We start from the raw sequence: 7,414 nt of genomic DNA, 5'->3' as shown, positions 1-7,414 counted from the left end.
TCTGGAAATAGGGGGAGAAATAATGGGCAGGGAAGCAAGTTAAGTGGCTGATCAGGGACACAAGTACTGGCTTTGTGGTAACCAGATCCCAACACTGTTGCATGGGGAGAGAGTCTCAGCTGACTGAAAGGATCAGATATTGAAACATTCATAGCCGCAACACCGAAACTGCACCCTGGAGGGCTGAGTGAGGAGGGGAGGGGCTGGAGTGCAGAACAAACCTGGTCCCACAAATAAATCCAGCCCCAGGACATCACTTTCCTAATGAGAAGCAGCAAGAATCTCTGCAAGGTTTTTGGAAGAACCTTTGGAAACAGTCATTCATTGTTGGTAACCCTCACTGAGTCCTTAGGAACAGCCAGGCTTGCTCTAAGCACTTTACATGGGATAACTCCTTTAGTCTCCCTAGCAACCCTAGGAAGTAGGTACTATTACTATTCTCATTTTGCTAATGAGGAAAGGTAAAAACGACTTGCCCAAGGGCACAGAACCTTTAAGTGGCAGGGCTGGGATTTGAACCCAGCCTAGCTCCAGCCTCTGCTCCTAGCTATAAGTCTGCCACAGCTGTTGTTGCCATTCTTGATCCAGATTGGCCCCCTTGCTCTTTGTATGGGCCCCATTTCTTCCCCTTAAGTCCTTGGCATCTGTACCCCAAGGGACCCGAATACCAGGAGAGACCTAAAGTCTGTGTTCCCCGGACCCGAGGACCCCGTGCCTTGATGTGCCATTGTCATGGGGATGTTTGCCCCTTCTGATGTCTCCTTCTTAGCTCCTGGTTAGTTCTCTTGAAGCATCCCACTTTCTCACTTTGGCTTGCGGGGCAGGCTGAGCAAACACCATCTGCCAAGGGGCCTGCAGCAAAACAAACTGCAGCAGCCCCAGAGGTCTTGTAGCTTCCATTTAGGAAGCAGCCCGCACGCCTCTGTGGGCAGAACCCTTGGGGAGAGGGCTGCTATTCATCACTTGTTTGGCTGTGGGAGGCTCAGCAGTCTGTGTAGGGTGGGCTTTGCTGGGGAGAAAGGTGCTGGTTTTCTGAGAGCTGAGGAGGCCACTGGGAAGGTTTGGGGCCCAGGAGGGCTGCTGCTGGACTCCAGGTTGCTCAGGATCAACGTCTTTTCTCCATTCTGCTGCAGAGGAACGATGTGCTTGCTTGTTTGCTATTTATACTGCAGTTGCTGTCTAGGGGTTTTCTTTGAAGGGAATGAATAGACTCTGAGGCTCTAAGTACATTTCTGGCTCAGTGCTGTGCTGCACACACCTCAGTTCAGCTGATACGAGGCCCGTCCTTATTCCCCGCTGCCTCCATGTCCTTCTGGAATCCGTACATTCCAGATAGCACCACTCCCCAATGCCTCCACCACCCACATGAACACACTCCTAAGTACATTTACAATCCGGCTCCCGCTTCCTTCCCTGGCCAGCAAAACTTCATTTCAGCCTCTCTTAGGATTAGGTTATGCCCCTAGCCCTCATCTTATTCTGTTCCTTTTAGCAAGATGCGAACCTCTACATTCAGGCATTCTTAATCCTCCTTGCCCCACTTTCTATGTATCTCACCACCAGGAAGGGACTGAAATCGCCTTTGCAGAATTATAAGTAATGAGAGAAATCTAACCTGACAGACTCCATCTTGCTTCTAACCTCACAGGCTAAATTGGTTTTTTGCTTATTCTAGTCTGGAGGCCAATATAACTATGAGAGGAATTTGGTTTACAGTTAAACTTTGAGGCCAGAAAAACTGCCCCTTCCTTGTTCAGAGATTGAAGTCGTATTCGTAATACATGGTTAGAATCATGGTAAGGGCTCTAACTTTGCTGAAGAATAGGCATAGTTAAGCAATAACCTGCCATGACTTAGCGTGCTTTTCTAGAAGTTTTTTACTACCCCAGAGTCATGTAAGCAGGGGTCACAAGATTTATAACTTCCCCAGCTATTCCTATAGATAACATCACTATTGTGAAACCTAAAGAACTTCCCCATATGTATCTGAGATATTTTTGAGATTTTTTTTCAGATTTGGCATTTTGGCAGACCAAGAGATAGATGCCACCTGGTCTTGAGACCCCCTCCCAGTACCTGACTCAGCTGCACAAAGGCAGCTTTAGATACCCCTGTGATCTTATCCCCTGTCAATCAATTGTTTCAATTCTCCAGCCCCCTGGCTGCCAGAGTGCCCTTAAGAAACCCTAGCCTTGGCCGGGTACCGGCTCACGCCTGTAATCCCAGCACTTTGGGAGGCCGAGGCGGGCAGATCACGAGGTCAGGAGATCAAGACCATCCTGGCTAACACGGTGAAACCCCATCTCTAATAAAATACAAAAAATTAGCCAGGCGTGGTGGCGGGCGCCTGTAGTCCCAGCTACTCCGGAGGCTGAGGCGAGAGAATGGCGTGAACCCGGGAGGCAGAGTTTGCAGTGAGCCGAGATCGCACCACTGCACTCCAGCCTGGGAGACAGAGCACGAGACTGTCTCAAAAGAAAAAAAAAGAAAAGAAAAGAAAAGAAAAGAAACCCTAGCCTTGGAATTCTCGGGAAGACAGGCTTGAGAAGTTTCTCCCGTTCTGCTCATGTGGCTGGCCCTGAGATTTTTTTTTTTTTTTTTTTTTTTTTTTGAGACGGAGTCTCGCTGTGTCACCCAGGCTGGAGTGCAGTGGCGCGATCTGGGCTCACTGCAAGCTCCGCCTCCCGAGTTCACTCCATTCTCCTGCCTCAGCCTCTCTGAGTAGCTGGGACTACAGGCGCCCGCCACCACGCCCGGCTAATTTTTTGTATTTTTAGTAGAGACGGGGTTTCACCGTAGTCTCGATCTCCTGACCTCGTGATCCGCCCGCCTCGGCCTTCCAAAGTACTGGGATTACAAGCGTGAGCCACCGGGCCCGGCCTGCCCTGAGATTATTAAACTCTTTCTTTGCTGCAACAACCTGCTGTTCTCATTGTTTTCTTCAGGGCAGCAGGCAAGAAGAACCCATCAGTCTGTGACAGGGCCATCTTTTCAGAAAGCAAATCTCCCTGGGCCTTCCTGTAGCCTGGTATTTTGTTTTTTTCATTCAGGTTTATTAAAGTGCAATTTACACCAAGTAAAATACAACTCAAGATTTTTGACAGACACGTCAATTGAGTAACCACCACCACAATCAAGATACAGAACAATTCCATCACCCCAAAACATTCTCTCATATACCTTTAAAGCCAACAACTTCCCCCATCGCCAGCTTCTCACAACCACCGATCTAATCTGTGGTGGTTTTATTTTTCTCCCCTCTGGTTTCGCCTTTCCCAGAATGTTACATAAATGAAATCTGGAGTCTGGCTTCTTTCACTCAGAGAGATTCAGCCATGTTGTTGCAAGCAGCAGTAGTCCATTGCTAGGTAGTATTCTGAAGTATGGATGTACCACAGTTTATCAGTTCACCAGTAGAAGGACATTAGAGTTTCAAGTTTTGGGCAATTATGAATAAAGCTGCTATAAACATTCATGTAGAATTTTTATGTGAACATATGTTTTCATTTCTCCTGGTAAATACCTAGGAACGGGATTTATGAGTTGTAAGGTAAGTATATATTTAACTTTTTTTTTTTTTTTTGGTTACCAGATCTCAGGCAAGAGGATATATTTAACTTTTAAGAAACTGCCAAACTGTTTTCCAAAGTGGCTGTATTATTTTGCATTTCTCCCAGCAGTGTGTGACAGATCCAGTTATTTTGCATTTTTACAATGTCAGGTATTGCCAGTTTCCCCATTCCAACCTCCCTCCGTTCTAAAGATGTGTTACATGGCACTTTTGTGATCTATTTTTGTGCTTCTTTTTCTCAAGTGGCAGTCCTAGAAGGCAGGAAATGGGATTTGTTTATTTCTATATTGCCTACACAGAATATATCAGGGTAGGAGCTCAATATATCTTTAACACATATATGAATGAACACATGAAGCTTTCTAGGTTGCTTGGCAGTTTCTAGAGGACAGAGCTACTGATGCTTCATCCTTCTCACCTGGAAAAACACTGACGTCCAACTGGCTTCCCTTGGTCATGAGCAGTTCCTGATCTACCTCTGTCCTCACCCCTTCTTGAAGTCATGCCGCCCTCAGACTCTCCTCTCTGGGTCCTTTCTGTTTGGATGTTGCCTGCTGCATTGGCCTCATTCCTCTGGAAATAAGCTGAGTGCAGAGAGGACCTTCCCCTCCAGTACCAAGTTATGGTCAGCAGATCCCCCAGGGAACAAGCTACTGGAAAGATTTAAGGACTGCGTGATTAAGAGAGGGAACAGCCATGAAAAACAGTTGCATCTGCCTGAAGATCAAACCAAAGCTAAGGAGTTGGATGAGGCTATACTAATAATCTCAGGGTGGACTTAGAAGCAGCCTGATGACCCTGTCCACATAGGCACTGCGAGTCTTACAAGTTGTCCCCATATGTGTCTACTGAACTTCTTTAGGGAGATAAGCTGCTGACTGGAGGGTGTGAGCACAAACCAGGAGGCTGAGCGAATGACCTTCAAGAAAGGAACAGGTGCAAGGGAGCTGGTTGTGAGGAAGATAAATAGAAGCAGTATGTGCGAGGGAAACAAGGCTACAAAGGTGGGAAGGGATTGCCTCCAAAGTGGGCCTGGCTCTTCTCACCCAACCACACTGCATCAGAGGTGAGCAGCCTATCAGGGCCTGAGGGTCTGAACACAGGATGCCTGGCCTACCCTCAGTTGCATTGCATTTTTCAGCCCCTGCAGACTGGCTCTGCGGTGGCCTCAATTCAGAGGTACACATTCCAGGACATTGGAGGAGTCTATTGATGTGGAAGATCAGCTCTTCAGTAGATTTAGACCCTGGGGGGCTGAATGGAACCCTCTTGAAAGATCTTTTCAGGAAGGCTTGGAAGCAAATGGAAGGATCCTGAGGATGACAGTTCTGGAGAGGGTAGAAATAGAAAACAAACAAACAAGGAATGACTCTCCAGAGTCAAAGGCATGCAATTCTCCTTGTGTGAACTGGCAAGGGCTAGATGCCACTCAGACCCTGGAGAAACTGAGCAAAGAGAAAAGAGAGGTTAAACCTTCAGAGGTGGGAAGGTTGTGAGAGTTCAGGGCATATTCCTGGAGGTGAGAATAGCTGAGCACTGATGGTGTGGTTGGGTGAAAGCTGGATAACAGAAGGTCAAGAAGAAAAGAGCATTAAAGATCATCTACTCCAAATTCCCTCTTTATACAGGGGAGAGATCTGAAGCTTAGGGTGGGGAAGGGATAGCCCGCAGTTACATTGCTAGTTAGTAGTAGAGCTAAAACTGGAACCCAAGTCTCTGGACTCTTGAGAGTAGTTTTGAATCCTGGCAGCTCATTAGAAAAATCTAGTCTAGAAAATTTCTCTTAAAGAGCAAAAAGCTAAGAATGGGAAGCAAGACTCATGTGAACCCAGATCTGTTTGGACTGGTTTATTCCTATCCCAAATACTTGCACTTGGGTAGCCTCTGATTACAGGGGCTTAAGCTTGTGAGTTCAGTGCCAGCAGACAACTTTCTCATTCTTTAGAAGGCCATTCCAACAAAAAGTGGGCTAGCTGCCTCTGGAAACATTTAGGTCCAGTTTTGCTAGGAAGCAAACAATCATGTGGGGGCTGTTTCTATTGCAGGGTAGGGAAGAAGGGGGTTGAGGTGTGGGGTTGGGGAGGAGACTGTCCCCATCGCATGCTTTGGGAATCTTCCCTCTTGCTGCCAACTGTACAGTGACTCTGAAAAGCATCTGAAAGAGGAGGAGGAGGAGGCTCCGTTCACACATGAAAGGCTAAGACTCACTTAGGTTATAACACACACTCACCCATAATTACCCCATATTCCTCTAAATTGTCCATACCATGTTGGACAGATCCCCCCTTCCCGCCACAATTTTCCCTAAAGTTGTGGACCTCTGATGACCTTGAAACTGATCTAACATAGTAATTTTGTTCTGGGGTACCTGGCCCACTCCATCTTCTTCTGTGATCTGTCTTGGATTGTAAGCCCTACTGAAGGGACCAGCTGGATTGCCTTATGTGTTCTATGTGACCATCCAGCTACAGCTGGTTGGACCAGAATCAGATCCTGTCTCAATATTGAACAATCTATTGGCTGGTCAGCAGCCAATCAGATTCACCCTCTTGAGAATTTCAAGTATGTGTTGCACAGCCAGAATGCAATCAGAGCTCAAAGGTTACTGAGGGTTGGGAACTTTACCTACAATCAATGCTGTAAACAGGCTGAAGTTATTAAGAGGCAGAGATGCTTCTTGAACAAGCTGCAGAGAGAAAAATGGCCCAAATGTATGAACAGATGAGACCATAGAGACACCATAGAGGCCCCAGAGAAAGAGAATCAAAGAGAGGGACTATAAGTCATTTCAAAGAGGGCTTGGATGGCTATGAAACCAGAGCTCTTAAGGTTATAATAAGATTGAAATTTTCCATAGGATGCTGTAGTCACACAATAGTGCTGTTTTCTTGAGGAGACAGAAGACTTAGCCACTCATAATCATGACATCTCATTCATAATAATCCATGATTGGAGGTGTGGGAAAGTGAATAGGTATCTTACAGTTAGGGTGAGAGAGGAAAAGAGAAAAAGAGGGGGTGGGGAGAGAGACAGAGAGAGAGGATACCTTGAGCCCTAACAGTTCAGATTTCCCAGATTCAATTTTCAAAATGATACTGGCTGCACTTTATTTCCATGAGCTGTCTTAGAACCTTACAATGACTACCTTGTTCATTTTGGTTTGCTTTTCTGTCCTTTGCATGCAGTAAATTCATCCTAAAATTCATTTATCTAAATGTAATCTGATTTCCTTGTATTATAAAAATCCTCAGTCCCAAGTCTCCAAGGGATAGTCCTGGAGTTGGTTGTGGTGTCTATCTAAATCTCCGCAGTTCCCCTGACAATTGGCCTTGGCAGAATGAAAGACCATTAAGAAGCTGAGCAAGGAGAGGAAGGAGGAAAGCTTCACCTCTGTAACTGCATATAATGTTTCCTGGAGAAAAATGAACCCAGGAGCTGAAAGAGGGCATCTAGTTAGAGCTACAGAGTGCCTTTCATTGACCTGGTGTGGTCCCTAGAGAGAAAGTGCTGTGTGTTTCCTCAACTGGTTCCTTTACTCATTTATTGTACATAGATATGGGCCTGACCCTGGGCTTGGTGCTAAGGAAGCAGATAAATACAACACTAAACCTTCACTAAATCATGAGTTTCTTCTCATGGTTTAGTGGAGACACTTTGGCATTCTATTGGTACTGCAACAAAACAGTCTGCCTTCTGTGAGAGTTATTTATCTCTGTGTCAGTCTCTTCTTTGAGACGAAGAGTCTGGAAAGAACAGGGACCCTGGGTTATCATCTCTCCTTCCCTCCGCTGAAACTAATGCCAAGCCTGGCACTCAAAAACTGACTGGAGAATTGGCTACCAG

At 46.2% G+C, this 7,414-nt stretch overlaps 1 non-coding gene across 1 annotated transcript; it reads left to right on the top strand.

Annotated features, from left to right (window-relative positions):
• The first annotated feature begins 6,351 nt into the window (after window positions 1–6,351).
• LOC112207335 (small nucleolar RNA SNORA25) lies at window positions 6,352–6,475 on the top strand. Its single transcript, XR_002941766.1, has one exon. It is a non-coding gene; the product is annotated as a small nucleolar RNA SNORA25 (small nucleolar RNA).
• Window positions 6,476–7,414: the final 939 nt, after the last annotated feature.

Source organism: Pan troglodytes, chromosome 1 (assembly GCF_028858775.2).
Source record: "Pan troglodytes isolate AG18354 chromosome 1, NHGRI_mPanTro3-v2.0_pri, whole genome shotgun sequence".
Taxonomy (NCBI): Eukaryota; Metazoa; Chordata; class Mammalia; order Primates; family Hominidae; genus Pan; species Pan troglodytes.
Note: the sequence above shows the minus strand (reverse complement) of the source record. Positions and strands in the feature narration are given on the sequence as shown.